We start from the raw sequence: 11,624 nt of genomic DNA, 5'->3' as shown, positions 1-11,624 counted from the left end.
TCCACGAACGGATATTTAATCCCTTTGATAGATTGCACTAGAAAATCTATAAGAAGTTTCTACGAAGAGATTAACGAATTTGATCCGTTAAACCAGACTGTAATTCAAAATCACAGGCTGGATTTTTCTCAAGCAGAGGGAGAGGGGGCGGCGGCCACAATAAATAAAATTAGGGTTTTCGAAAATTATTTTATGACCTGTTGTGTATAATTTCTGTACTGCAATAACTTATTTATAATGTAGGCCACTAACAGCTTAGGGCCCATTAGTCATAAGTTCAAGCCCGACAAGCAAAGCCCGCATGTTCAGAAATTAATATAAAATTCATCGTGACTCCGATTGATAAACCGATTTTACCAATGTGCACAGAAACCATTTTTGCACCTTTTAAAGTCATGATAAATTTTTCTGAATTCGAATTCAGTGATTTCCAAAAATGGCCATCCCTATGTCATTTTAGGAAATCTTACTCCTCTACTCTTAAATAAGAAGTCCAACTTCTTCGTTCATTAAATTTAACTCTTTAAATTTAACTATCTCAACGGGGATTAAAAATCCATTACACTGTGTGACCCTCAATGGTTCAGGGATACAGCTAGCCGTGGGCTCACAACTCCTTGTGACTCGGAACAACAATTTCCGACTTGCCCATCGAATCATGGTAAGAGCGTCTAAAAACATCGCCCCATGATTCCCTAGGTATCACCGATAGTGCCTACAAGAACCAATAGATTTTGGTTAGCGTACAGTACGGTCCCTTCATCCATATATCCCGATCGAATCAACAACCATTGGTATATCGAGAGTCGCTCGAGATTCGATAACTATGCAATACATCTTGAAGATCAAATAGTGACATCGCATGTGCTACTAAGAAACCATTTCTTAAATCACATCATGTACTCTGGCCAGAGATTCGTCACACTAATATCTCCTCAGATCGCATAGGATATCCACACTCGCAAGCATGTGGTGAATCCTTGACAACAAAGCATCGACTCCTATATGTGTTGTAACTGTACCCAATCCCGACACCTGATGACCCCAATAGAGTCGGTAAACGAGTCAAAGCACAGTACTAGCATATAGAGTCTCAATGATGTTTCAAGTAGTAAGGACTAATGGTGTACAACCAAAACCGCGGACTTTATCCACTCGATAAGTGATAACCACTTGGAAAGTCCGGATAGGGTAGTTCGATCATTCATCATATGAATATACATTTGCATGCTTCGAACATCTCTATGTTCCTTACCAATGAAACGTGGTACTCTGCATCGCAAATGCTAGTCTCAAACTCGAGCGATCCTTATCCTTATTATCGGACGGCTCAATCGACTAGGAACAGTTTAGAATATACAGTGACTATAAGATATGTTTCATGATAGACATCTCCATGTTCTACCACATCTTACATACACTATAGTATATTCAAGGTCTTTATCAAAACAACAATAGTATATCACAATATAACAATATGAAGAAAGATAAAGTCATTGCCATTAATAAAAGTGTAAATAATATTAAACAAAAGATTGTTTGTACAAAGAGTCATCAAAGCCCTTAGCCACAAGTTGGCTCACCGGGCACCCACTCTTTCAATCTCCCACTTGCCCTAAAGCCAACTAGTCATACTACGTAGACCCATTGCTTCGCGATGTTTGTCAAATAATGGTCCTGGCAAGGGCTTAGTAAGTGGATCAGCGATATTGTCTGCAGAGGCCACTCTTTCGACAGTGATGTCTCCTCTTTCCACAATCTCCCGGATGATATGGTATTTCCTCAGTACGTGTTTGGATCTTTGATGAGACCTTGGTTCCTTTGCCTGAGCAACGGCACCCGTGTTGTCACAGTACACCGGGACTGGACCAACAACTTCAGGAATGACGCCCAACTCTTGGACGAAATTCCTCATCCAAACGGCCTCTTTAGCAGCAGCTGATGCTGCAATGTATTCTGCTTCAGTGGTGGAATCCACTGTGGTGTCCTGCTTGGAACTCTTCCAAGAGACAGCACCGCCATTGAGCATGAACACAAATCCAGAGGTTGACTTCGAGTCATCCACGTCACTTTGGAAGCTAGAGTCGGTATAGCCTTCCAATTTTAGTTCTCTTCCTCCATATACCATGAACATATTCTTAGTCCTTCGTAAGTACTTAAGAATGTCCTTCACGGCTTTCCAATGCATTTGACCGGGATTAGCTTGATATCTGCTCGTGACACTCAGAGCAAATGCTACATCCGGTCTGGTAGATATCATCCCATACATGATACTACCTATGGCTGACGCATATGGTACATGTGTCATTTTCTATATCTCTTCATCAGTCTTGGGACACATAGACTTGGATAGAAAAACTCCATGACACATGGGTAGATGTCCTCTCTTGGACCCATCCATTGAAAACCATTTCAATATGGTATCGATGTAGGTTGATTGAGTGAGTCATATCATTCTCTTAGATCTATCTCTATAGATCTGTATCCCTAGAATATAGGATGCCTCACCCAAATCCTTCATCGAGAATCTACCTGATAACCATATCTTTGTTGACTGCAACATCCCTACATCATTCCCAATGAGTAGGATGTCATCAACATAAAGTACTAAGAATGTCACAGCATCCTTAACTACTTTCTTGTACACGCATGGTTCCTCCGGATTCTTGATGAAACCAAAATCTTTTATTGTTTCATCAAATTTTTGGTTCCAACTTCTTGATGCTTGTTTTAGACCATAAATTGATCTCTGAAGCTTGCATACCTTATGCTCGCTTCCCATGGATGTGTACCCCTCAGGCTGCTTCATATAGATTTCTTCCTTAATGTCTCCATTAAGAAACGCAGTCTTCACATCCATTTGCCATATCTCATAGTCATACCATGCAGCTATGGCAATAAGGATTCTTATGGACTTGAACATTGCAACTGGTGAAAAGGTTTCATCATAGTCAACTCCTTGTCTTTGAGTATAACCTTTTGCCACCAATCGCGCCTTGTAGGTCAATACCTTACCATCAGGCCCAAGCTTTCTCTTGTAGATCCATTTACACCCTATTGGAACAATTCCATCGGGAGGATCTACTAAAGACCAAACTTGGTTTGTATGCATCGAATCTATTTTCGACTGCATAGCTTCAAGCCATAAATTTGAATCCGCATCAGAAATTGCTTCCTTGAAGTTTCTTGGATCATATCCAACATCGGGTTCATCTTGATCCCCTTCAAGAAGAAGACCATATCGAATAGGAGGTCTAGAAGTCCTCTCGGATCTTCTAGGTATAGGCGTGTCCAGCAATGGTTCCTGAGGTGTAGGATCATTATTTTGTATTTCGGGTTCTTCTCGAATTTCTTCGAGTTCCATCATCTCGCCTTTCTTATCCAATAAGAAATCCTTCTCCAAGAAGGTGACATTCCTTGAAACAAACACCTTTGTTTCAGCAGGATAATAGAAATAATATCCGATTGAATTCTTCGGATACCCTACAAAATAACATAAGCTGGATCGACTATCCAACTTATCTCCCACTGTCCGCTTCACGTAAGCAGGACTTCCCCAAATCCTCAAGTACGAATGCTTAGGAGCTTTGCCATTCCATAACTCGTATGGTGTTTTGTCCACTGCTTTAGTGTGGACGTTGTTCAACAACAATACCGTCGTTTCAAGCGCATAGCCCCAAAACGAAGGTGGAAGCTCAGTGAAGCTCATCATGGACCGAACCATGTCCAACAAAGTTCGATTACGACGCTCCGATACACCATTAAGCTGTGGTGTCATAGGAGGAGTCCACTGAGAGAGAATCCCATTCTCTTTTAGATAGTCCAAAAACTCGGTACTCAAGTATTCTCCACCTCGATCCGATCGAAGTGCTTTAATACTTTTACCTAGCTTGTTTTCTACTTCAGCCTTGAATTCTTTGAACTTTTCAAATGCTTCAGACTTATATTTCATTAAATATAAATACCCATACCTTGAATAATCATCGGTAAAGGTAATGAAGTAGGTGTGGCCATATTGAGTCCCAACTCTAAATGGACCACAAACATCTGTATGGATCAAATCCAACAGATTTTGACTACGCTCAGGTTTCCCCTTAAAAGGAGATTTAGTCATTTTTCCTTTTAGGCAGGATTCACAAGTAGGTAGAGAGTTAATATCAGACATATCAAACATGCCCTCTCCCACTAGCTTATTCATCCTCCTTGAGGATATGACCTAGCCTAGCGTGCCAAAGGTTTGCCGGGTTTTGGCTATCGATTTTCCTTTTGTTTGTTATTGCCGGTTTATCAACATAATTTATTGGAACGTCTTTTAGTTTTAAGTTGTATAGATCGTTTTCAAGTTGTCCATTTCCAATCAAACATTCATTCTTGTAAATATTGCAAATCCCATTCACAAAATTGCAAGAATAACCATCTCTATCAAGCATAGGAACAGAAATAATGTTTTTAATCAAATCCGGAACAAATAAAACATCTCTTAAAAGTAACTTAAAACCGTTCTGCAAAATTAAATAAACATCTCCCACGGCTTTTGCTTCAACTCTGGAACCATTTCCGAGCCTCAGCTGGGTCTCACCCATTCTAAGCCTGCGACTTCTTGTCATCACCTGCAAATCATTGCAAATGTGAGATCCACATCCGGTATCCAATACCCAAGAAGTAGTATTAAGTGAAACATTTATTTCAATATAGAACATACCCTTTGCAGTTCACAACTGCTCTAGATATTCCTTGCAGTTACGCTTCCAATGACCGGGCTTCTTGCAGTAATGGCAAACATCCTTGGATTTTTCCATGTTTGAAGCCTTTGTCTTGTACTTCTTCTCGGGTTCGATTTTTTTGGGTGGGGCAGAACGTTTCTTACCCTTTATACTTGGCCCCTTCTTAGCAGAAGAAGAGGAGCCCACCAAGAAAGCCGGTTTATCCTTCTTTAATGTGGATTCATATGTCACAAGCATATTGACCATCTCTTCAAGGGAGGCCTCTATCTTGTTCATATTGAAATTTACCACAAATCCGTCAAACGAAGAAGGAAGAGACAGAAGTAGTAAGTCCACGTTGAGTTCATGCTCCAACACCAAATCAAGGGTTACCAACTTCTGTATGAGCCAAATCACTCGTACCCCATGATCACGGACCGAAGTCCCTTCACGCATGCGACACGTCATTAGCTCCTTTACAGTAGCGAACCTTTCAGCCCTCGATTGAGCCCCAAAAAGTTCCTTGAGTTGAACGTGAATGTCAGCAGCATTCACGGTGTCCTCAAATCGCCTCTGGAGTTCATCAGACATCGAGGCTTGCATATAGCATTTGGTCTTGATATCATGGTCCCACCATGTATCAAGCCTGGCTAACTCCTCCAGACTTACGTCAGCTGGTGCTTCCTTCGGAGGAGATTTTTCTAACACGTAGAGCATCTTCTCCGAAGTCAAGACAATCTTCAACTTACGGAACCATTCCGTATAGTTTGCGCCAGTCAACTTATTTTGTTCGAGGATCGAGAAAAGTGGATTACGCGAATTCATCTTATGAAATACTGAAAAGAAACAGACAAATATCAGTGATTGTTTAAGCAATTTACTAAGACATAAAATAGGCGAAATTTATTTTATGAATCTCACTCCCACTATTTTAACGATTTCACTACCCTCTAGTAAAAACGGGAAACTGTTTTCCTTAGTGAGAACATGGAGTCCAATTGACAAACTTATGGTCCCGAATAATATCAGCCAACCATAATTTTCAAAAGGTAGAGCCCAATTGCTTCCAAAGCAACCTCCACGTTTTTACCTCATGTCCAATAAGGGCCCAATAATATGACGCCGTTTATTGTGACATGTCAAGATGACCCATCAATATTAAGTTGTGATGGACGGTCGCCATGTGGATCCCCCAATAATATGAGCCGATCCCATGGGAGTTTCACCCAACTTACAACATGTGTCGATCCAATGTACAGCTTTCCGACGAACGGGCCCCCCCAATAATATGAGCCGGACCGTATCCGCGGGTAGCATCTCATACATTGATCGTTGATGGAAGGTAGGAACATTTAAACAAATTTAAATTTCTTTTATTTATCTTGATATCAATTTTAAATCATATTTAAAATGAGGGATTTTAATTATGAAAATTTGTCTCATCATTTTTAAAATTTTGTATGCTTGTCGGATTCACACAATTTTGTCTAAAACATGCATACAACTATAATATCACATATTATATAGGATGATCGATTCCATTTCTAATCGACCCGTGGTTGCCAATCACGAGTCTTAGTCCAATCCTAGGTAATATGCAGTATGCAATGCAATCCTATTACATTGAGCTTCCAATTTACATTTCTTTTGTCTTTATTGTCTGCTGGGCCCACCTCCATCTTCAAATCTTGATCTCCCACTAAATCTAATGTATTTACAATAAATAACAATGACAAGTAGGGGATACATTTTTAAGGGGTGGGAATGGGCCATAAACCAAGCCCACTTTTATTACATATGACAATTCATATTGGGCCATAAACCAGGCCCATTAATAAATCCAACAACAATAAAAACAAATGTAAATTCCTAACATACACCTACAAAATTGGTCATGACAATCGATCATCCTTATCCAATAACATTTAATTCAAAATTAATTTATTGGATAACATGCAATGGCAATTTAAATTTAAAAGGATAAAATCATATTTCATACATAAAATCTTATTTTATATACAAAATCATATTTTATCTTTTTATCAAATAAAATCATATTTTATCTATAAAATCCAATTTTATACATAAAATCATATTTTACTCAATATATCCATAAGATCATATCTTATCATCAATTGTACCAAAAATAATTAATTTCAAAATTCAATTTAACGGATAAAATATTTAAATTTTCCAAAAATTCAAATTTATCCAAAAATCAATTTTAAAATTTTCGGACTCGAACAATTCGATCCGACGCCTCGTGGACCAATCAAAAACAATTTTCGATCGGACCAAAAATAGAATTTTAACATATTAAAATTTAATTTAAAAATTAAAAAATTATTTTTTCCCGAGGGCCGCCCGGGACATTCCCGGGCTGCCCGCGCCCTAATGGGGTCGGGCCGGGCAGCGATCCAATCGCTGCCCGGGTTTTTGCCCGAAATTTTTTTTTTATTTTTAAAATATTTATTTTGTTTCAAAAACCGAGGCTTAAAATTTTTTGTACAATCGATTAATTTAATCGCTTGATCTGAGCAACCTGGCTTTGATACCACTGTTGGAGAACGCAGCAATCTGATCAATTAGGATTGATACCCGGTGCAGCGGAAGTTTAAAATTTTTATATGGAACGATTCCATAATGGGTATCAACCTTACGATTAAATTGTGTGTGTAAAAATTAAATAACGATTATAAAATTTTTACCTCCAATCTCGAAGCGAGATTATGGACACCAACAGATTTCTCTGCTCTTGTTGTATATCCCTGGAACTGATGGACGAACTGTTCTTCAATCAGGTCCACGAACGGATATTTAATCCCTCTGATAGATTGCACTAGAAAATCTATCAGAAGTTTCTACGAAGAGATTAACGAATTTGATCCGTTAAACCAGAATGTAATTCAAAATCACAGGCTGGATTTTTCTCAAGCAGAGGGAGAGGGGGCGGCGGCCACAATAAATAAAATTAGGGTTTTCGAAAATTATTTTATGACCTGTTGTGTATAATTTCTGTACTGCAATAACTTATTTATAATGTAGGCCACTAACAGCTTAGGGCCCATTAGTCATAAGTTCAAGCCCGACAAGCAAAGCCTGCATGTTCAGAAATTAATATAAAATTCATCGTGACTCCGATTGATAAACCGATTTTACCAATGTGCACAGAAACCATTTCTGCACCTTTTAAAGTCATGATAAATTTTTCTGAATCCGAATTCAGTGATTTCCAAAAATGGCCATCCCTATGTCATTTTAGGAAATCTTACTCCTCTACTCTTAAATAAGAAGTCCAACTTCTTCGTTCATTAAATTTAACTCTTTAAATTTAACTATCTCAACGGGGATTAAAAATCCATTACACTGTGTGACCCTCAATGGTTCAGGGATACAGCTAGCCGTGGGATCACAACTCCTTGTGACTCGGAACAACAATTTCCGACTTGCCCATCGAATCATGGTAAGAGCGTCTAACAACATCGCCCCATGATTCCCTAGGTATCACTGATATTGCCTACAAGAACCAATAGATTTTGGTTAGCGTACAGTACGGTCCCTTCATCCATATATCCCGATCGAATCAACAACCATTGGTATATCGAGAGTCGCTCGAGATTCGATAACTATGCAATACATCTTGAAGATCAAATAGTGACATCGCATGTGCTACTAAGAAACCATTTCTTAAATCACATCATGTACTCTGGCCAGAGATTCGTCACACTAATATCTCCTCAGATCGCATAGGATATCCACACTCGCAAGCATGTGGTGAATCCTTGACAACAAAGCATCGACTCCTATATGTGTTGTAACTGTACCCAATCCCAACACCTGATGACCCCAATAGAGTCGGTAAACGAGTCAAAGCACAGTACTAGCATATAGAGTCTCAATGATGTTTCAAGTAGTAAGGACTAATGGTGTACAACCAAAACCGCGGACTTTATCCACTCGATAAGTGATAGCCACTTGGAAAGTCCGGATAGGGTAGTTCGATCATTCATCATATGAATATCCATTTGCATGCTTCGAACATCTCTATGTTCCTTACCAATGAAACGTGGTACTCTGCATCGCAAATGCTAGTCTCAAACTCGAGCGATCCTTATCCTTATTATCGGACGGCTCAATCGACTAGGAACAGTTTAGAATATACAGTGACTATAAGATATGTTTCATGATAGACATCTCCATGTTCTACCACATCTTACATACACTATAGTATATTCAAGGTCTTTATCAAAACAACAATAGTATATCACAATATAACAATATGAAGAAAGATAAAGTCATTGCCATTAATAAAAGTGTAAATAATATTAAACAAAAGATTGTTTGTACAAAGAGTCATCAAAGCCCTTAGCCACAAGTTGGCTCACCGGGCACCCACTCTTTCAATCTCCCACTTGCCCTAAAGCCAACTAGTCATACTACGTAGACCCATTGCTTCGCGATGTTTGTCAAATAATGGTCCTGGAAAGGGCTTAGTAAGTGGATCAGCGATATTGAATTTTCTTGAAAATCTTCAAGAATTTTGAGAACTTCTCATCCAATGCTTTCTTCTTGAACCTTTAGGGATATGGAAATTGAGGCTTGTACATCGGTTTCTGCTCAGGTTCAGGCTCTTTCTCTTCGACTTCCTTCTCTTTCTCTACATCAGCTGCATGTTCCTGGACTCCAACTTCTTTTCCACTCCTCAACTCTATGGCATTACACTGCTCCTTTGGATTTACCTCAGTGTTGCTCAAAAACTGGCCTCTGTTGTTATCCTTCAAGGCATTCTCCAACTGCTCAATGGTAGTCTCTATAGATTGCAACACAGCACCCATGTTGGCCATGTGCGTCTCTAAGCTGTCCAGGCGAGTCTCAGTCCTCGCCATCCTTTTACCAGATTCTTGCACAAAAGTACTAACCACATCTTCCAAAGAAGGCTTACCCTCATCCTTGTTTGTGTTGAACCCCGGAGGAGGATTCAACACATTTTTGTTGTTAGCATAAGAAAAATTTAATGATTACGCAAGCTAGGATGGTAAGTATTAGGGACAGTGTTACCTCGATAGCCTCCACAACCTCTTTGATTGATGTACTGGGCTTGTTCATGATAGTGAGATTCGTCCATTGCACCCGGCACTCCTGCTGCTGGTTCTGCAACACTCACTTTATTCAATGCAGCTACCTGTGTAGTAAGTGCAGATAATTGGGCAGTGATAGATGTGAGAGGATCCACTGCATAAACTCCAACTGGCTTCTTGACTCCCATACGCTCAGATGGCCATTGAAAACTATTGATCATCATCTGCTCCAACATATCATAGGCCTGTACATGGTCCTTAGCAAAAATGGTGCCTTCAGCAGCAAAATCCACAGACATCCTCGTAAGCGCATTCAGTCCGTTGTAAAACCACTCGATCTGTTCCCAATCTGCAAAATTGTGGTTAGGACAACGTCTAAGTAAATATTTGTACCTTTCCCATGCCTTGTAAAGCTGTCCAGTCTCCATCTGCCGAAAAGTGCTGATTTCGATCTTCTATTGAGTGGATTTAGCAGGTGGAAAATATTTCGCAAGAAATGTTTCTGCCATCCCCTCCCAGGTAGTAATGCTCCCTAGCGGCAGTGACTGCAACCAACTCCTTGCTTGATCCCTGAGAGAAAAAGGAAACAAGTGTAAACGCATAATATCCTCAGACACACCATTAATTTTTACCGTATCTGTTATCTCCAAGAAAGTACGTAGGTTTAGGTGAGGATCAGCAGTGGCGCTCCCATTAAATTGGTTCTGTTGAACCATGTTAATCAATGCAGGCTTTAGCTCAAAATTATTAGCATTGATAGTTCCACGAGCTATTCCAGAGTAGTGAGCCTAGATTACTGGCTTGAAGTGATCTCTAATTGGCACCAAGGGAGCTTGATTTACATTCTCTTCAGCCATTTTATTGACTTCTTCTCTTCTAATTCTTCTTAAAGCACGTGCAGTGTGCTCGATCTCCGGATAAAACAGTAAAGAATTCGCACTTTGAGATCTTCGCATAAACTGCAGTTAAGAACAACAAAAATTTATTAGTACTTAGAATAACATAAATAAAAGCTCTAAATTAAAACTTAGGCTAATTGGTAACAAGACTAAACAAAATCAAAATTTACTCCCCAGCAACGGCGCCAAAAACTTGTTGCATAATTTTGTGACCGCAAGTGCACGGTGTCAAGTTTTAGTAAAGAATGAGTAAAGTATCGATCCCACGAGGAGTAATATGAGAATATTCAATGCTTGTAATTAAAATAGTCTTAATTTTATTTAGAAAATTTAAACTTTGGAGATTTGCTGAAAAATTAAATAAATAGTAAAGAATTATCAAGCTCACACACACACAAATTTTGAGAAATTATCAATCAGAGAGAAATAGTCTAGAGATTTTGATTTCACTTGGTCTCGACAATATTCAATCCTAAATAATCTATTTTATGAATTTCTTTCGATTAATAACCAAGAACACTTAGATTATTCTACCCCCCTCTCCCGAGCAACAAATAGAGTATATCAACTACAGTTTGATTTCAATATCCCTATTAAAAATCTAGATGCAGTGATAGTTGTAAAATGATGTTCCTTAAAGGTTCTATTAAAGTTATATACTCTTCCGAGCTATATAAACAATTAACAGTGTAGTTTTTATTGATCTTATTCAAAATCCTCTCTCCCGAGTGCCGGATTCCAAATAAATATAACAACTCAATTTATGGCCAGTAAATTAAGAAGAAATTCAATTCTAGAAACACAATTAATCTATAGAAATTCAATTCATTAAAATCAAAGATTCATGAATATGTCTTAACCAAGCTACATCAACCTCTAGGCTAGAAAAGTTTAGTTCATGCTCAAAATCATAATAAACCAAATCATGTTCAATATCTCAAACA

The sequence above is a fragment of the Henckelia pumila genome, chromosome 3, assembly GCF_033568475.1.
Source record: "Henckelia pumila isolate YLH828 chromosome 3, ASM3356847v2, whole genome shotgun sequence".
Classification (NCBI taxonomy): Eukaryota; Viridiplantae; Streptophyta; class Magnoliopsida; order Lamiales; family Gesneriaceae; genus Henckelia; species Henckelia pumila.
This window is presented reverse-complemented; position numbering follows the sequence as displayed.